This window comes from Canis lupus, chromosome 24 (genome assembly GCF_048164855.1).
Source record: "Canis lupus baileyi chromosome 24, mCanLup2.hap1, whole genome shotgun sequence".
Lineage (NCBI taxonomy): Eukaryota > Metazoa > Chordata > Mammalia > Carnivora > Canidae > Canis > Canis lupus.
The window spans coordinates 32,825,906-32,844,979 of record NC_132861.1 but is presented as its reverse complement, the minus strand read 5'-3'; the positions used below and the strand labels follow the sequence as shown (position 1 = coordinate 32,844,979).

At 50.3% G+C, this 19,074-nt stretch overlaps 1 long non-coding RNA gene across 1 annotated transcript; it reads left to right on the top strand.

Annotated features, from left to right (window-relative positions):
• The first annotated feature begins 1,935 nt into the window (after window positions 1-1,935).
• LOC140616485 (uncharacterized) lies at window positions 1,936-14,867 on the top strand. Its single transcript, XR_012016954.1, has 2 exons — window positions 1,936-2,086; window positions 13,077-14,867. It is a non-coding gene; the product is annotated as an uncharacterized lncRNA (long non-coding RNA).
• Window positions 14,868-19,074: the final 4,207 nt, after the last annotated feature.

Sequence of the window (19,074 nt, the reverse complement as noted above, 5' to 3'; positions counted from 1 at the left end):
AGCCCGCTGAATGGGCATTTTTGTTGTAGCAAGTTACCCAGATGATTCATAGGCATCTTAAGGTTTGCGAAGCCCTGCTTGGGCCCTGCTGAGCACTAGGGTTTTAGAAAAATCAGGCAGGGAAGGGGTTGATGTGGGAAACAAAGAGGCAAAAGAAAAATTAAATTTCCTTACTACTTACAGCCCATGGACAAGTCCTTGAAACAGGCAGAGTGACCTTCCTCTGGGAACTCAGCTGCCAGGATGCTAATAACTTTGCTAAGGGCAAAAGGCAATTTTAGCCTGGACCCCAGGATCCTGTAAGTCTTCTTTAACATATAAAAGTTCCTTTGGAAATTTTCTCTATCTCTATCCTAAGACACACGTTGGTAAACATCCCCCAAGCAAATGGTCCACCGATAGATATATCAAGGATCTCACTATGGGGGATCCCTGGGTGGCTCAGCGGTTTGGCGCCTGCCTTTGGCCCACGGCGCGATCCTGGAGACCCGGGATGGAGTCCCACATCGGGCTCCCTGCATGGAGCCTGCTTCTCCCTCTGCCTGCCTCTTCCTCTCTCTCTCTATCATGAATAAATAAATAAATAAATCTTAAAAAAAAAAAGATCTCACTATGAAGGTTTTATTAGAAATAAATGACCTTTTCCTAACAATAGCTAACCCCATCAAGGTCCTGGAACCCTTGCTTCCAAAATTCCTTAGGGACTGACGCTATCCCTAACCCCCTCCCAACTTGAAAGTATATAACCTGTCATCCCACCAGACCCCAGTGCTTTCTGCCAACAGGCCCTGTCTGGGGGGTGGGGGTGGGGGTAATAAAACCACCGTTTTGCACCAAAGATGTCTCAAGAATTCCTTGTTGGCCATGGGCTCCGAACCCCTTCCCTACATCAGGGCACTGGAGGCCTCGCTAGGAGGGAGTCCTTGGGGTACCGGATCTGAGTTCTGCAGGTACCTGGAGGAAGAAGCTGCAGCTCTTGCTCAGGCCCGAGGGCACAGCGAGCTGCTGAAGGAGCGCCCGGTTGCACAGGACTCACGCTCCAGATTATTCCAGGCCTCCCGCTGGGGGTGTGCCCGGGCTGCCAACCGGCCAGGCCCGGGATGCAGGAGGCACCCTGCCCTGTGCTTACCTGGGGGCTCTCGCAAGTAAAGCATTTGATTTGCCTAGGGTCCCTGCCATTTGGTCCAAAGCCCCCAAGGCTTTTCTATCTTTGGCCTTCCTTTCAAAATGCAAATTCTCTGCAAATTAGTCAGGCTTGAAGCCGAAGAAATTGCGCAAAGTAAACCCTTTGAATTTACTCCTTTCTCCGGCCTTCCGCAGCCTCAACGCCTTCCGCTAACTCCGCCTCTCCCGCCAGCCCCTTCCCCTTTTCTCCCGGCCCCAGCCCTCCGCGCTCTTCAAAGAGCAGAGCACCCCAGGGGATCTCAAACCGAGCTGGGGCCCAGGGAGGCGCCCCCCCCCCGCCCCCAGGGCTTCAACCCGCCTGGGTTCGGGCGGGAGGGCGGCGAGCCGGCTCGCATCTGCGTCTGCCCCGCCGCCCGGCTGGGACCTGGGGCGAATTCCTCTACCTCCTGCAGCTCTCATTTCCTCCCGAGCGAAAGGGGGTATCACCATCCTCCCGAGGGTGTGTGGAGGCCAAAGCGAGGTCATCCTAGAAAAACATTCCCCCTTTTATTTATTCATGAGAGACACAGAGCGAGGCAGAGACACAGGTGGAGGGAGAAGCAGCCCCCCCTCCGCGGGGAGCCCCACCCAGGACTCGATCCCACGTCCGGGGGTCACGCCTCGAGCCAAAGGCAGACGCTCAACCACTGAGCCACCCAGGTGTCCCCAGAAAAGCGTCTGGGAGGTCATAAAGTGCTAAGTAAAACACACGTGACAGTGGCAGCGCCACGGTGACAGCCCAAGGGCTGGTGTCGCTCCCCCAAGCCCCCACCCCCCAGTCTTCTGGCGTCCTCCGCACCGGAGCCGCACCCGCGCTCGGCCACTGCACACGCGGTCCCGGATTCCGCGGATCCGGCCCCAGGTCCCCCCCTCCCCGAGGACCGGCCGGTGCGGGGCACAGCACTGATTGGCTGCGGGGCAGGTGGGCCGAGCGGTGACGCGGGAGCCGGGAGACTGCGCGGCTGGGCGCGCGGGGGCCCGGGCGGGGCGGGCGGGGCGCCAGGGACCGAGGGGCGGGGCGGGGATGGGGGAGCGGAGGGGGAGGGGCGGGGCGGGGCCCGCGGCGGGAGCGCGGACGGGGGGGGCGCGGGGGGAGAGTCGGGGCGCGGTGCGGAGGGGTCCAGGCGGGGGAGGGGCCCGCGGCGGGAGCGCGGACGGGGGGGCGCAGGGGGAGGCGGGGCGCAGCGCGGAGGGGTCCAGGCGGGGGAGGGGTCCAGGCGGGGGTGGGGTCCGCGGCAGGGGCGCGGGGGGGCGGGGGGAGCGCAGGGGGAGGGGCAGGGGCGCGGACGGGGGGGCGCAGGGGGAGGCGGGGCGCAGCGCGGAGGGGTCCAGGCGGGGGAGGGGTCCAGGCGGGGGTGGGGTCCGCGGCAGGGGCGCGGGGGGGCGGGGGGAGCGCAGGGGGAGGGGCAGGGGCGCGGACAGGGGCGCAGGGGGAGGCGGGGCGCAGCGCGGAGGAGTCCAGGCGGGGGTGGGGCCCGCGGCAGGGGCGCGGACGGGGGGGGGGCGCAGGGGGAGGCGGGGCGCAGCGCGGAGGGGTCCAGGCGGGGGAGGGGCCCGCAGCAGGGGCGCGGACGGGGGGGGGGCGCAGGGGGAGGCGGGGCGCAGCGCGGAGGGGTCCAGGCGGGGGCGGGGCCGGCGGCAGGGGCGCGGACGGGCGGACGGTGGGGGGGTGCGGAGGCCTGATCTCAGCCCCGGTGGCCGCGCCTCTGTTCCCGCGGAGGACCGTGGCCCTGGGGAATCGCGACTGGCCCATCGGGCAGGGGTCGGTGCGGGCGTTCCCGCGCCCGCCGAGCCTTGGCTGCTGCACTGTCGCCGCGCCCAGGAGGTTTCCGGCCTCAGCACGTTTCTGGGCGTCTCGGGGCTTCCCAGGCCGTTCTCCAGCCGCCGCCCTTCCGTCCCCGGGCGGCTGGACCCGGCGCCCCAGGTGGGGGGGACGGCGGGGTCGCGCCCCGTAGCGCCTGCTGGCTCGCTCGGCTCGGACCTCCTGCGTGCCGGTGCGGTGCGGGTGGCCGGGGTGGGGACTGAGGTACCGGCCGCCAGGAGGACTCCCGAGAGAGGGGCAGCTCTAGGGGGTCCCATCAGGGGTGCGTGAGCTCCAGCGCCCAGGAGGCGCGGGCCTTGGGGGCGACCTGGCCGATGGAGAGGTGGATGCCCGGGGCAGAGGGAGAGAGGTGATGGAGGCGGGGACTCGGGCCTGCTGGGGTGACTGGAGGAGTGGGAGGGGAGCGGGGGCTCCAGGTCAGCCCACTGCCCTGCAGAGCCTGCCAGGTGCCAGGCGACGCCCCCACACGTGGCAGTGTGACCTGGCAAACGTAGGCGCCGAGTGCTGGCGGGTAGGTGGGACAGCAGCTCACCGCTGTAAGGGTCTGTAAGGGTCTGCAAGGCACGCGGACGGAATTGTGGCGCTTTCCCCCGCATCCTGCAGCTGAATCAACTTAGCCCGTTTCCCTTCTAGAAGGAGAAAGACGTCAACTTGCGAGGCTTCTGGGGACCCTAGGAACACAGCTAAGAGCCTAATAGACCCCAACAGAATCGCTGAGTCCTCCGGAATGGGTGCCTGGCCTAGCTGGCCATGTTTCTGGGATGCACATCCCCTACAGACTGGGTCTACATGAAGGCCGGGGTCTACATGTTTATTCTTTTTAGGGAGTCTTACACATCACAACGGGGGGGAACTTACTGAACTGACTGCGCCAGCACGGACACACACACACACACACACACACACACACACGATGGCATTCTCTCTCTCATAGTTACACAGAACAACCCAGGTTATCCTCCTGGATACTCTATTTATTGAGCTTTAACGGTAGAGACCTAACCTCGGAGAGGTGGGTGCTGCTATGTCAGAGCCCTAGACAAAACTTAGGGTACCAGCTGGGCCCGCAGTCATTGATACAGCCACAGAGCAGAGATACGTGCCTGAAGTCACACAACTTGTAGGTTGGGCTTTGTGGGATTTTGACCCTTCGTGGGATGAGTCACTGGAGTGTTGAGAATGCCCTGGTAAATCATTTCCGTGACTCAGTATCTCTACCTATAAATTAGGAGCAGGGATACTGGCTGTATAGCTTCCCTTAGGGTAGGTGCAGTCTTAAATAGCTCCTCCCACCCTAAGGCAGTTGGTGGGTGGACTGTCATTTTTGTGGGATGGTGTGATGTGCAGCCTTCCAGTGAGTTCAGTGCCCTGGTATGGCTGAGGCAACACGGAGGAGCCAGGAGAAGCCTGGCAGGGAGGGTGGTACCCCTCAAAGGGAGGGGAGGAGGAAGGCTGGAGAGGTGTGGCAGAGTTGGTGGAGAGACACATCATGATACTGGGGTCCCAGTGTTCTCCTCCCAGGGGCAGAGCATGGCTGTGTGAATGCCCGGATGCTGGCCAGGACAGGCGAAGCCCCCCTTTGTAACCGATGGGGACCCTGATGTAGGAAGTATTTGACGATGGCACACGCAGGGCTGAGCCACGTTAAATGCAAGCAGGTGTGCACCTTCTTCCTGCCTGGGTGCACGAGTCAGCTGAACCCTCCTGAATCTGGCCCCTGCCTCGTTTCCTCCTGCAGGTGGGCCCTGCTCTGACGAAAGGCTCATTCTCGGAGCTCTTCCACGGGGCTCTGCAGAAGGCCGCGCTGAGGGGGCTTGGCTGATGTCAGCTCTTGAATGTCATCGAAACACCTCAGGGAACTCTAGACACAGCACTGGCTGTGAGACCCTCTTCATTCTGGCCTGGCTGTGGTCTTCCCGGCCGTGGGTCCTCTCAGCACGATGCTGCCGCTCCTCCCAGCCAGCTCACTTCTATCTTTCGACCTATAGTTGGAACAGCCTCATGTGCACACCTAGAATATTCTATCCCTTCTCGGTATGTCCTGCCCATGCTCAAGGGCTAGTGCAAGCTCCGTCATCTTCAACCCTTTCCCGACACCTCCCAGCCTTGCTCTGGGAGCTGATGGAGCACTCAGAGCCCCTTCACACCTCGTCTGTGATCCTGGGGGGCCTGCCATTGTTTTATGTTTATGAATTTTAGTTTTTCATCCGAGTGTAGCTTTCCTGGTGGCAGAGATGCCTTTGTATTCCTACAGAGCCCAAGGTGATGTTGAATGTGTTTTGGGCTCTCACTAACTACTTCTAGGTTTAACTTCCTTCTCCCCTTCCCGGGGCCCTGGGCCATGCCCAGCGAGGAAGGTGAGGCAGGGGTACACTAGCTCCTGGGGCCCTGGGCCACCCCAGAGGTAAGATGGAGGAAAGGGGGACACTAACACGCTGGGGCCATGCTAGGAAAAGCAGTTTTTGTTATCTTTCCAGTGAAATCAACGTCCTATTCTCAAAACTTAGTGACTTAAAACCGTTTGTTTGCTCATGAACCTGCCAGCTGGGCTGGGCTCAGGCGGGTGCTTTGGCTGCCCATTCTTGCCTGGGGTCGCTTGTGTAGCTGTAGTCAGAGGGGACCCCATCGGCGTGGGTTCAAGATGGTTTCAGTCATGTGGCTGCCGTTGGTGGTGGCCCTTGGCTCTCCATGGAGCCCCTCAGCCTTTCTGTGGGCCAGGCCCACTTTTACCAGCATGGCTGCTTGTTTCTGAGAGGACTTTCTAGGAATCACTCGGTGTCACTTGTGCATTCTATTGACAAAAAAAAGTCACAGGGCCAGCCAGGACTCTGGAGGAACATGGGCCCCATCTCTTGATAAGAGGAGCAGCAAAAAGTCACACTGCAAGAAAGGCATGTGGGATGGGACAGATTATTGTGGCTGTTTTTAAAACCATACTACCTCATCATGAGGGGCAGGTCTTCTTCTTTTTTTTTTTTTTTTTTAGATTTTATTTATTCATGAGAGATAGAGATAGAGAGAGGCAGAGACACAGGCAGAGGGAGAAGCAGGCACCCTGCAGGGAACCCAATGTGGGACTCGATCCCAGGACCCTGGGATCATGACCTGAGCCAAAGGCAGATGCTCAACCACTGAGCCACAGAGGTGCCCCGAGAGGCAGGTCTTTTAGAAATACTGCTGTGCAATGGCCCGGCGGGTGGGGGCCCATTTCCCTACACATGACACTCCCTTGCACCCCGTGCTCTTAGTTCACCAGATCCACGTCCAGTGCCACGGGCTGGAAACCAGGAGGACCTGATCCACTGCCTGAGCCAGAGGCTCATAATTCTGGCTGGATTGTGTGGGGAGGGCCCCAGGTGGAGAGAGGGAGGCTCCACAGGGGATGAGGGGGAAGAAGAGAGATGAGAAAGGGCTGATGCTGCCCACCTGGAACAGTTTGGTGCCAACCTGTGTGATCCAGAGGAAAAGTTAGCAACTGTTGGGTGCCATCCTGTGGTCTCTGCATCAGATGAGGACCACTTTCTTTCTGGCAGTCGAGTTCACTTTCCAGGTTTTCATCCTCTAGGGGCACAGGTTCAACAAATATCTTCGTGGATGTTAAGAATTTCCTTCTAATAGAAAATCCAGAATTGCTGTGTGTTGAAATGGTTGCTTGAGACTTTTCAGGAAGGAGAAAACCTGTTGTCCCTCATCCTGATTCTTACTGAGAATCAGAAAGCAAGGCTGTTAGGTGTAGCTGTGTGATTCCAAGCCCCCTCTGTGGTGGGGAGGGCCCTTCGGAGCCAGCTCCCAGCACTATTATTCCCTCCCTGTGTCTGCGGCCTTCTGGGCCTTAACCTGCAGGTAGGAAGAGGCCGGATCCCTGTCAGGGCCCAAACGCAGCTCAGCTATCTCTGGGGTAAGATCTGGAGCAGCCTAGAAAGCTGTAATACTGCTAAGTGCTGGGGCACCTGGGTGGTTCAGTCGGTTAATCGTCTGCCTTTGGCTCAGGTCATGATCCCAGAGTCCTGGGATCGAGCCCCATTGGACTCCCTACTCAGCAGGGAGCCTGCTTCTCCCTCATCCTCTGCCCCCTGCCCAACTTTCTCTGTCTCCCTCATAAATAAATAAAATCTTAAAAAAAAAAAATACTGCCAAGTGCCAGAAAGTGTGCTTTCCTTGGCTCAAGGAGCAAAGGAAATAATACCATCAGGCTCAGTGACTGAGTGGCATGTGAAAACTTTATTCACCAGTTGGGAACATGTGTGCAGATGTTGACCACCTGCAGCGCCTGGGGCAGGCCAACCAAGGGGAAAAGGGCCTGGCTGCGTTCTTTTTCTGTGGGGCACCGTCCTGGCCATGTGCTCTTGCTTTTGATATTTTACATGCCACACACGTGCCACCAGGTGGATATAACTATATGCTTTCACATGTAGTATCGAGGCTGGTGCTGGACATGTGGTGCTTGAAGGCGAGCGAGAAAGCCTGGCCGAAAAATGAATACAGTGTGGTCCTATTGGGTACAGGCCATCCAGGGCTCGCTCTTGTTGTTGCCCTCAACAAGCCAAGAGGAACCACTGCTCCTAGGGCAAATGGCTGGAGCAAGAAAGGACAAAAGGAGCCCACAATATTCTATTATAGGGAAGTGCTCAAAGGTCGATGGGGACATTTCAAAAGACACAGAAGCCAGCTCAACGGGGCTCCCACCCCCAGTGAATGAACAATTTAGAGATGGAGAGCTTGATTTCTTGACCTGGATTTGAATCCTGCCTCTAACTAGTTAGGTGACCTTGGATATGTTAATTCATCTTAAAAAAAAAAAAAAGTAAAAAACTCACAGAAAAGTTGCAAGTAAAACAAAAATTCCTCTTTTTCCCTGCTAAGCCTTTGAGAATAAGGTGCTCTGCTGCACCATGCCCCAGTGCTTTGGCATGTACTTGCCACAAATAAGGATCAGTCACTTGCGTAGGACACAGCCATCAAAGTCAGGAGATTAACACTACCTTACTAATATCTAATCTTTAGGCTGGAGAGTTATCTTTTGTTCTAATAACGTTCTTTATAGCAAAAGATCCAATCCAAGCTCCCATGTTGCATTTGGCTCAAAGTGGAACTGCTTTTCAGCCTTGATCTGCATAAGCTTAAAACTTCTGTAGATTACACGTCAGTTGCTTGGTGGAATGCCCTCAGTTTGGGTTTGTCTAGTGTTTCCTCTTCACTGGATTCAGGCTATGAACCTTTGGCAGGAACATCACACAAGTGACTGTGTTGCTTTCACATTGTTTCACCTATCAGGCTGCTCCTGATTTCAGTTCGCACCATTACTGGGATGATTGCTTTTGCCATTTGATTAAGGTGGTGCCTGCCAAGCTTGCTCCACAGTAAAGTTACTTTTTCTTTTTTTAAAGATTTTATTTATTTATTCATGAGAAACCCACAGGAGCCTGATGTGGGACCGCTGAAGGCAGACACTCAACTACTGAGCCACCCAGGTGCCCCTAGAGTTCTTTTTTCCATTGTAATTATTACATATTTTGTGGGGAGTTCCTTTGAAATCTCTTCTACATGAAACTTTAGTTCATTTATCTATTTACATGAGTGAGGGATCATGGATTCCTATGTTGTTCAATAGGTTGTATGTAATCCATCACTACAGATTTTTTTTAAGACTTTATTTATTTATTCATAAAAGACACACACACAGAGAGAGGCAGAGACACGGGGAAAGGGAGAAGCAGGCCCCATACAAGGAGCCCGACATGGGACTCAATCCCAGGACTCCAGGATCACGCCCTGGGCTGAAGGCAGGTGCTAAACGGCTGAGCCACCCGGGCTGCCCTGTTTTTTAGTTTTGATACTCACTCATACTGTCCTCTGTTGGGCCAGCAGGAGCCTCTCTGAGCTGACTCCTATGACTGTTGAAATATCTCACGTCCTTATATGAATGGCATACGAATATTCTAGGCACATCTTATCGTCTCTTGGTCATTTGTCCCGGTAGCACTGATTCTTTTTAGCAGAGAATGAATTCAGAAACCAAGATTCGGGTGGTAAATGTGCTTGTCACTGTTAGGGTGTTGTGGCTCCCAGGCCCTCTCAGTGAACAAAGCTAGGGATACACATGAAGATACATTCATATGTTTACACCTATACACATATATTTCTGTGTCTACTGTTGAAAACAGCGACCTCACACCAATACCTCAATGCCAGTCTATCTAGCACTGTGGGATTCACTCTCTAGTTGCCTCCCTTTACTTATTTGTGGCTCTTTAACAGACACATCTAGCTTGTGTGTCATAGGACTATTTATTGATTGCCTCCCCTTCCTGTCACTGATATCCCCTTGCCACTGTATCCCTCCTCCATGTGGATGCCATTTTCACCTGGCTTGGGTTCCAGCACCTTACTCCCACCTGCAGTCCCCTTCTTCACCCTGCTCGGGATCTCATACCTCATGCTGCCCACCCCCTACTTCCTGCAAGGTCTCCCTCCTCAATCCACTCAGGTTCTGACAACCCCCACCCCCAAGCTGGGGCACCCTCCCATACCACCGTTGACTCTTTTCACCCTGTTCTGGGTCAAATACGCCACACTGAGTCATCCCCTGAGCCAAGAAGCTCTTCTACCCTCCTGCAGACATGCTGTACATCTGCTTGGGGTGGAAGTGAAGGCTCTGACAGCCCAGTCTTGACCCTTTGCTACCCACCCCACCCCGAGTGGACACATACCTTTCTAGGTCTCAGCTAGGGGTGTTAGGAATGAGCTCTTCAGGAAAGAAAGGGGAGGAGGAAGAGCCACATGTGTTAAATGTTAAAAGTCTGATTCCTCATCCAGTAAAATGAGTGTAACAATGGCTCCCACCTAATACGGCTGCTAGGAACCACATGAGCTCAGGGTGCTTCTTCAGCACAGGGCCTGGCTCATGGTGGGCACTCACTGTCAACTGCCATCATCGTTACTATACATTAACGTTCCCATCTTTACTGCATCATTTGTCAGGAATGCATTAGAGACGCTCAAGAAAGAAGGCAGAGGTGCAAATGGCAGATGTGTCAAGAGGACTGATGCCTCTTAAGAGAGTGAAGACGCTCATATCAACTGAATTAAAATATATAAGTAAGATTAAAAAAAACTGGGAGGAAACATTTTAATGTGTTAAGAATGATTATCTTTTTTTCGGTAGGCTTATGTGACTCAAAGGTTTTTAATGTGTTTTCCAAAACATATTCAGTAAATATTAATCAAACTTAGAAAAAAGTGTTTTTAGAAAGACCCTGGTTAACTTCAACATAATTCATTGCGAACTGCTTTCAGCCTGAGTGGTTGGTTGTGGGTTGTTTTTTGTTTTGTTTTGGTTTTTGTTTTTTCCCCTTCTGCCTGGTAGGTTCTGGAGAAAAGAGCCTGGATTCAGATCCTGGCTCTTCCATTTCTTAGCTTACCATGGGTAAGTTGATTAACTTCTCTGTGCCTTTGTTTGTTTCTTTTATAAAGTGAGGAATCTTACAGTGCCTAACTTGGGGCTGTTTATCAGTTAAATGAGATACTGCTTCTAGAGCACCTGACACAGAGCAAGCACACAAATATGTTAGCTGTTGATATTGTTATGATCTCATGGGAAGAAATGCAGTGAGTGGTTCCCCAGATGTCTCAGAGGAAATAATTCCTTCTCGGGAGTAGCCTCAGCTATGCCTCCCCCTGAGTTAGTAGCTCATGACTAACCCAGAGACTTCAGGCAGCTGGGCCTCCCATGGGGCAACAAGTGGTGGCAAGGGTGACAAACCAAGTCAGAGGAAGTGTTTTCTTCACTTCTTGGAAGGGATTCAAAGAGATTGGCTTCTCCACAGACTCAGCAGCCTGGTGTTAGGACTCCGTGACTGACACCTACAGGACGAACGATGCAGCTGTGTGTGATCTGGCACCCAGGGTGGGAATCACCCATATATGCACTCAGTCAGTCATTCATTCGGCTAGTAATTTCACAAACATTTATTAAATGCTACATGTCAGGCTCTGTGGTAAGCAATGGGATGCAAACATTAACATGCAAGTGAGAGGGGTGCCTGGGTGGCCCAGTCAGGTAAGCATCTGACTCTTAATTTTGGCTCAGGTCATGATCTCATGGGTCATGAGATGGAGCCCCGCACGCAGCTCCCCACACAGCGGGGAGTGTGCCTGAAGATTCTCTCCCTCTCCTTCGGTGCCTCCTCCCATTCACGCTCTCCCTCCTTCTCTCTCTCTCTCTCTCTCAAATAAATAACAAATCTTTTAAAAAATGCAGCTGAGGGAAGCTTGGGTAGCTCAGTCGGTTAAGCATCTGCCTTTGGCTCAGGTCATGATCCCGGGGTCCTGGAATCCAGCTCCATGTTGGGCTCCCTGCTCAGCATGGAGTCTGCTTCTCCCTGTGCCCCACACCCTGCATGTACTCTCTCTTGCTCTTTCTCTCAAATAAATAAATAAAATCTCAAAAAAATTTAAAAATTGCAATTAGATAAAAAAAATACTGCAAAATTTAAAATGCAGTTAATAAGGAACTCAGATATCTGTACACCCGTGTTTGTCACAGCATTATTTCCAATAGCCCAAAAGGTGGAAGCAACCCAAGTGTCTGTTGATGGATAAATGGATAAACAAAATGTATATACCACAAAAGATTATTATTCACCCTTAAAAATATCAACTGGGTTGGCATACAATAGAATACTACTTAACAATAAAAGAAAAAGCGTAAACATTGCTATCACATGGATGAATCTCAAAATAATTATGCTGGGAAAGAAAAGCCAGGCAAAAAAGAGTATATACTGTATTATTACATGTATACAAAATTCTAGAAAATGCTAGCTAATATACGGTGATAGTCAATCAGTGGTTGCCTGCAAATGAGAGAAAGGTCAGGGAAGGCTGGAAGAAAAGATTACCAGGTGGTGCAGGGAGATTTGGAGGGTGATAAATAAATCCTTTCTCTTGACTGTGGTCATTCTTGCATGGGTGTTTATGTATGTCAAAAATTCGATTATATACTTACGTATGTACAGCTTATTACATGTCAATTGCACATTAGTAAAGTTGTTAAAGCCAAAGTTAAAACAAAATTAATGTGTAGAAAAAATCCAGTAAATAAGAGGCAGGAAAATCATAGGGTTCCCCAGGGGCACGAAATGGGGCTGTGCACACAAGTGTTGGTGGTCAGATGAGGCTTCATAGAAGAAGCTACCTGAGGAAGAATAAGAGTTGTCAGGCAGAAGGCGGACTAGGACAGGGTCTTTGCTAAGGAGGAGGAAATGTTTGTGGGGAGACTCACAGGCCCAAAAGAGCCTGAGGCTGGAACTCTACATGGCTGGAACTCAGGCCATCAGGGCAGTAGTGACACAGGAGAACCAGAGAGAGAAGCCGGAGTCCAACTAGGAATGTGCATTTTCTCCTGAAGTCAATGGAGAAAGACTACAGGCAAGCAGGAGGTTGTCACATGTGCAGTTTATTATTTTTTTTGAAAGATTTTATTTATTTAGAGTGAGCCAGCTAGCAGGGAGAGGGACAGAGGGAGAGAGAGAGAAAAATCTCGAACACTACCTGGCACTCGAAATCTGTGCTGAGCGTGCAGCCTGATGCAGAGCTCAATCTCATGACCCTGAGATCGTGACTTGAGCCCAAATCAAGAGTTGGAAGCTTAATTGACTGTACCACGCAGGTGCCAGGCATATGCAGTTTAGAGATGCTCCAACTACAACCTGAGAAGTGGGCTGGAGGGAGAGTAGAGGGCAGGTAGGAATCTGGGAGTTAGGTGAGGACATTTAACCAGTGAGGAGTGACCCAAGACAAGAACAGTTGGGATATGCCACCCCTCCAACCCCCAAGTCTCCTTTCAGCACCCTGGGGAGTTAAGACATTTGATCCTGGCTTTATAGAAGAGGAAACAGACTTGGAGCAATTAAGTAGCTTGCTTATGGTTACACAGCTGGTGAACAGGACATCTGGGGTTTCCAGTCGATGGGTTCTGAATCCGAAGTCCATTATGTTCACAGACTCTGTCTAATTTAAATGAAAACATCTGAATGACTCCCCCTCTCCTGCTGCCTGATTTTCTCTTTCAATGTGGTTTGTTCCACAGGAGCATGGAACATAGGATATAACATCACCTGGGCATTCAGGAGAGGATGTCTTCCTGGAGGAAAAGACATCTCACCTGAGCCCTGAAGAATTCTGAGGAGGAGGAAGAGCTAGTAAAGGAACATGGTAGGGGAGTGGGGCAGGAGAAGAAGGAGAAGATGTCCTGGAGCGGAAAGAAGAGTGTGTGTGACTGGCTAGGAGGAAACTATCATGTCGAATGCTCAAAGAACCGAGCCTCAGAGTGGCTGAGGACGGGATGCAGAGAGACACACAATTTGACACTGATTTTTAGCTCTCTGTGGAGCAGCTTAGAGAGTGGAGCACGTAGGAGAAAGGCCAGTACGGTGAATCCTGCTGATCTGATGGTGAGATCCTGCCCACCAGGTGTCTATCTGCCTTACAGTGGTTACCATGGGAACATTAGATCGTAGACCAAGAAACAGCTAGTCAGCCCCTCTTGTTAGAGATGATGACAAGGACATGATGCCGAAGTGATTTGCTGACTTTCCTACTGGCAGCAGGGTAAAATGTGTAACATCAAATTTACCCCTCTAGCCATCTTAAGTGTATGGTTCTGGGGCAGTATATACATTCATAATATTGTGCAGCCATCACCACCATCCATCTCCAGAAATTTCTCATCATTCTCATAAACCAGAACTCTGTCCCCATTACAATAACTCCCATTTCCCCCTTCCCTCCCCAGACCCTGGTAACTACTATTCCTACTTTCTGTTCCTATGAATTTGACTACTCTAGGTGCCTAGAATCCTATATTCATATGTAATGGAATCATATGACATTTGTCTTTTTGTGACTGGCTTATATCACCTAGCACAATGTCTTCAAGGTTTGTCCATGGTGTGGCCTGTGACAGCATTTCCTTCCATGGTAAAGCTGAATGAGATTCCATTGTATGTAAATACCATAATTTGTTTATCCATTCATCTGTTGATGGACATTTAGGTCCTTTCTACCTTTTGACTATTGTAAATAATGCTGCTATAAATGTGAATATACTGGAAACCTCCTTTATAGAAGTAGATTATTGGTATTTAGTGAAGAAAACAGATTTGGCTGATGAGTTTCAAGTAAAAGGGAAGGAAAATAGGGAGAAAGAAATGCTTTCCTGAAAAATCAACTTTCAGTATGCTTTGTACCTAAATACTTTATGGACTTATTCTGGGCAGTGCTCTCCTTTGCTGTTGTCCTGAATATGGTCTGTCAAGACTGCAAGTGTGTCCAACTTGAGTTAACGTGACAAAAGGAGCAGAACACCTTTCTCTTCAAGACACAGATTTGCCTTGGGACACTTCTCCTGGGAATACTTTGGGCAACAGCCAAAGACCCTTCTCCTGGGAATTCTTGGAAAACTGCGAAAAGGCTAGTTGGTTTGTTCCACCATCTACAAGAATATAGGCTCCATGATGGCAGGATCATGTCTATTCTGTCTGTTTTATTAACTAGTGAATCTCCAGCACCTTGAACACTACCTGGCACTCAAAATTTGTCCAATGAGTGAATGTGCCTTCCACTGATCGGACCTCTGTGTGCTCCTAGGCAAGTCTTATCTCAGGAAAAGAAAAGGCCAATTAATTAGAAGCAGACTCAGGAGCTTACCCAGGCTCTGATGCGGTCTGATGTATGATGTGGCCTTGGCTTGTCCCTTGTACTACCTGATTTCTCACTGGTCAGCTGATGGAAATGACATCTGCTTGGACTGACCTTACCAGATGTCATGAGCATCGAGGGGCTCATGTAAATAAAAGTGCTGTACAAATGGATGCCATGATTGGGTCTAGCCCTGGCCTCTCTTTGGGACACCAGTCCTGCATCAACAACTAACCTGTCACCTGCAGGCACCTTTCACATCTCAACATTTCCCTACAAGCAGCACCCTCTCCCAACTTCCTACTTTTCTCACTGTATTGGTATTTTCTCAGTCTTTTTTTTTTTAAAGATTTTATTTATTTATTCATGAGAGACACAGAGAGAGGCAGAGACATAGGTAGAGGGAGAAGCAGGCTCCCTGTGGGGAGCCTGATGCAGGACTCGGTACCAGGATTTCAGGATCATGACCTGAGCCAAGGGAGACCCTTAGCCATTGAGCCATCCAGGTGCCCAGGTGCCCCTCAGTCTTTTCTTTCTTTTTTTTTGTTTTTAAGATTTTATTTATTTATCTTTTTTTTTTTTTTTTTTTTTGACAGAGAGACAGATTGAGTATAAGCAGGAGGAGCAGCAGAGGGAGAGGGAGAAGCAGACTCCCTGCTGAGCAGGGAGCCCTATATGGAGCCTGATCCCAGGATCCTGGGATTCTGACCTGAGCCAAAGGCAGACTCCTAATTGACTGGGCCACCCAGGCACCCCTATTTTCTCGGTCTTTTTGTTTGCAACTGGAGTCTCATTTAGCTCCTCCATCTCTCTAGCATCCCATCTCCTGCTCTGAGTCTGGCTACTTCTTTTCTTCGGTGGCTCTGATTTTCTCTGTTGCCAGGCCTCGTCAAGAGTCCCTCCCTCCAGTTCCACCACTGTCAAAACCTTGACCATCTTCTGCCTGTCAATTTTTCTGCTGCCAGAGAGAACCTCTGACATGCAGCTCTGGTTCATCATGCCTCTACTCAGAAATGACTAATGATGCTCAGACACAGGAGGATGCCTACTATCAAAAACAGAAAGTAACAAATGCTGGTGAGGATGTGGAGAAATCCGAAGCCTTCTGCAGTGTGGGTGGGATCATACAATGGCGCAGCCACTATGGAAAACAGTGCGGTGGTTCCTCAAAAAATTAAAAATAGAATTACAGTATGATGCAGCCATCTGAGTCTATATGCCTAAATAGTTAAAAGCAGGGACTCAAAAGAGATTTTGCACACCCATCTTCATGGCAGCATTATTCATAATAGCCAAGAGGTGGAAGCAACACAAGTGTTTATCAACAGATGAATAGATAAACAAAATATGGTCTAGAGCTATAATGGAATATTATTCAGCCTTAAAAAGGGAGGAGAATCACATGTTACAACATGGATGAATCTTAAAGATATGTTAAGTGAAGAAAGCCAGTCACACCAAAAAGCAAACTCTATGTGATTCCGCTTAAATGAGGTACCTAGACCAGTCGAATTCATAGAGGCAGAAGGTAGAATGGGAGTAACCTGGTGTTAGGGTGTAGGGAGGGAAGAGGATTTGTTGTTGACTACGTACAGTTTCAGATTTGAAAGATGAAAAAATTCTGGAGATCTGTTTCACAATAATGTGAATATACTTAACACTACTGAACTGTACTTAAAAATGGTTAAGATGGTAAATTCTGGGTCATGTGCTTTTCACCACAATGTTAAAAAATGACTGGTGGATTGAGGGAATAAATATTTCTCCTGCACCCTGCCTGGCCTTTCAAGCCCCTCCTATGTCTGTTCTCTCAATTACCTAACCTGGACATGCCCTGAACATCCTGGCCTTTCTGTCTTGGCAAGCACTGCTCCCTCTGGCTAGAGCATCAATTTTCACTCCTCCCCACTCTGTTGAAGTCCTATGCTTTATTTATTTTTTTTATATTTTATTTATTCATGAGAGACACAGAAAGAGAGAGGCAGAGATATAGGCAGAGGGAAAAACAGGCTCACTGCAGGAGGCCTGATGTGGGACTCAATCCCAGGACCCCAGGATCAGGACCTGAGCCAAAGGCAGTCGCTCAACCTCTGAGCCACTCAGGTCCTTTGGTCCCCACACTAGACTGAATTCCCAAGGGTGGAGAGGGTATACTTGCTCTGGCTCCCAGCACAGTCCAGTCCAACCAGCAGTAGGGTGTTGCTGGGTGGGTTTAGGCTGCCCTGTGAGGCCATTTCTGACTCCCTTTCCCCATCCGTCTGGGTCTTGTGTGCTGACCTCATCCCCTTTCTGGTCTGTGAGCTTGCAAAGGGCAGAGCCTGGATTTTATGCTTTGAGTGTCCAGTGCCCGGCTTGCGGGGGCCTTAAAAATGTTTGATGGTTATAAAAATGGGTGAGAATCCATAGCCACTGGTTTTGTTGCCTCTCCCTGATGGGAAGCTGAAAAGGAATCAACAGAGCTCTTCTTTCTCCTGCCCTCTCTGAATTGTAAACTCTGGGTCATAGCTCTCCTGCTGCTTCAGCATTTCATTGTGCTGGAGCAAAGGCAGCTGCCAAGACTGCAGGGGAAGGGAATGAAGGAGGCGCCTCAGACATCTCAGAGGATTGTACTTGTAGCCTCTAGTGCTACCAGCCAAAGGCCTTTTCATTAGACCAGACGTGTTGGCTCTGGGCTGGCCGGGCTTCCTGTCACTGATGGGTTCTGTTTAACATCTCAGCTGGATTTGGCTGAGTTAGAGATCCCCGGGAACCGGCCTGGTCCACCGCGGTGGGTTTGCACATTAGCCTCTTGTGTGTGTGCCCGTCTGCTGGCCTGGCGGCTTCCCTCTGCGGCTGCCTTCTCCTCGGAAGCTCATCAGCAGGGGGAGCTGGACCTGTCCATCACCTAGTGGAAACCAGACCTCCACGTACCCAGAGGAACAGGCTGAATTAGGTCTGGATTTTCCTGGAATAGTTCAGATGATGGTTAGTTTATTCATTGGAATGGAGATTAAGAGCTAAACTTAGCAGTTAAACATGATGTAAATGTTATATCTTTGTAAAGTATTTTTAAATGTAAATTCACTAATTTAAAAAATCCTTCAGACAGCCCCTTGCCCTTCCTTGTTTTTGTGTTACCTAAGCTACGTGGAAACTGAGAGATAAGATGTTCCAGCTGGGAACACAACTTCGCATTTCTGAGCAACATCAGGCATTGCCTTTAAGACAGACAGACAGCAGAGGCAACAGTGAGCCCATGTGTGGGCCGAGTTTTGAAACATTCCCAAGGTCCTTTTTGGTGAATAGTAGGTCTCTACACAAACATTTCTTATCTTCCAGTCTGCTGGCACTTTGACTTAGTTGCTGGTTCTTGTTCCTCAATCCCCACTTTGAACTGAGACTTTTGTATTAATCATGCTTTTTATTTTCTGATGTTTGACATCTGGGGCCTTGCTGATGCTGGAGGGATTGCTGCACCCAGGGCTGGCCAATTTCTAAAGAGAGCAAAGACCTGCCTGCAAGTTCGCCTTCCATAAGCAATCTGACCAATCCAAAGCCCACACCTCAACCTCCTTAATCAGATTCTCACACTTGGGGCCACTATCCACTTACCCTAATCACCCGAGGGCCAGGTATTGGACAACTAGGAACAGCTCCTATGCCCCAGAGCCACCCAAATTACTCAGATTAGCCAATCCTAAACCTACTTCTTTGCTTTGCATTTCCAGCAAAAGCCACAATAAATGCTCTTGCCCACATTTCTCCCTTGCTGCTTCTCCTTCTTGTCTGACCCTGGTGCTTCCCACTGTGGCCCTGTATGCATGCTGTGTCCCGTCGCTTTACATGTGTGTGAGTGTGAAAACTTCTTCCTCATGACAGTCACTATACCTGATTTTTAAAATCCCAGAAAAAACAAAAAACAAAAAAAACAATCCCAGATACAATTTACAACATCTTATAGCTTCCCTTTGGCTCAAATCTTGGCAGTTCCTGGTGACGCTCAAAATAGAACTTGGCTGCTTGCTCTTGGCCTCGACTCTTTAGTCAGAGATTAAGCCTGTCACCTGGCTCTTCAGACTATCTGCTTTTTTTTCAGCCTGTGTCAATCCAGACACAATAAGCAGAGCTGAACTTACACTTGGAAGAGAAGTTTACCTTCACAGGGTAATTGAAGTTGCCTTAGAAAGGCTCCAAGCCCCAAATAAACTCACCCTGATGCTTAAAATTTTCCCGTCACCAAATCATTTCTTTTGCCTTGAGCATCATCCTCTGTTTACTCTCTCTCTGTCTTTTTTTGTTTTGAAATATGCTTTCTCAATTGCTTTTCCCCTTAAAATAAAAGAATAGAGATAGGATCAAAGTGATATATGGATCTATTTCTTCTCTTATTCCAAATGCAGTGAAGTGAA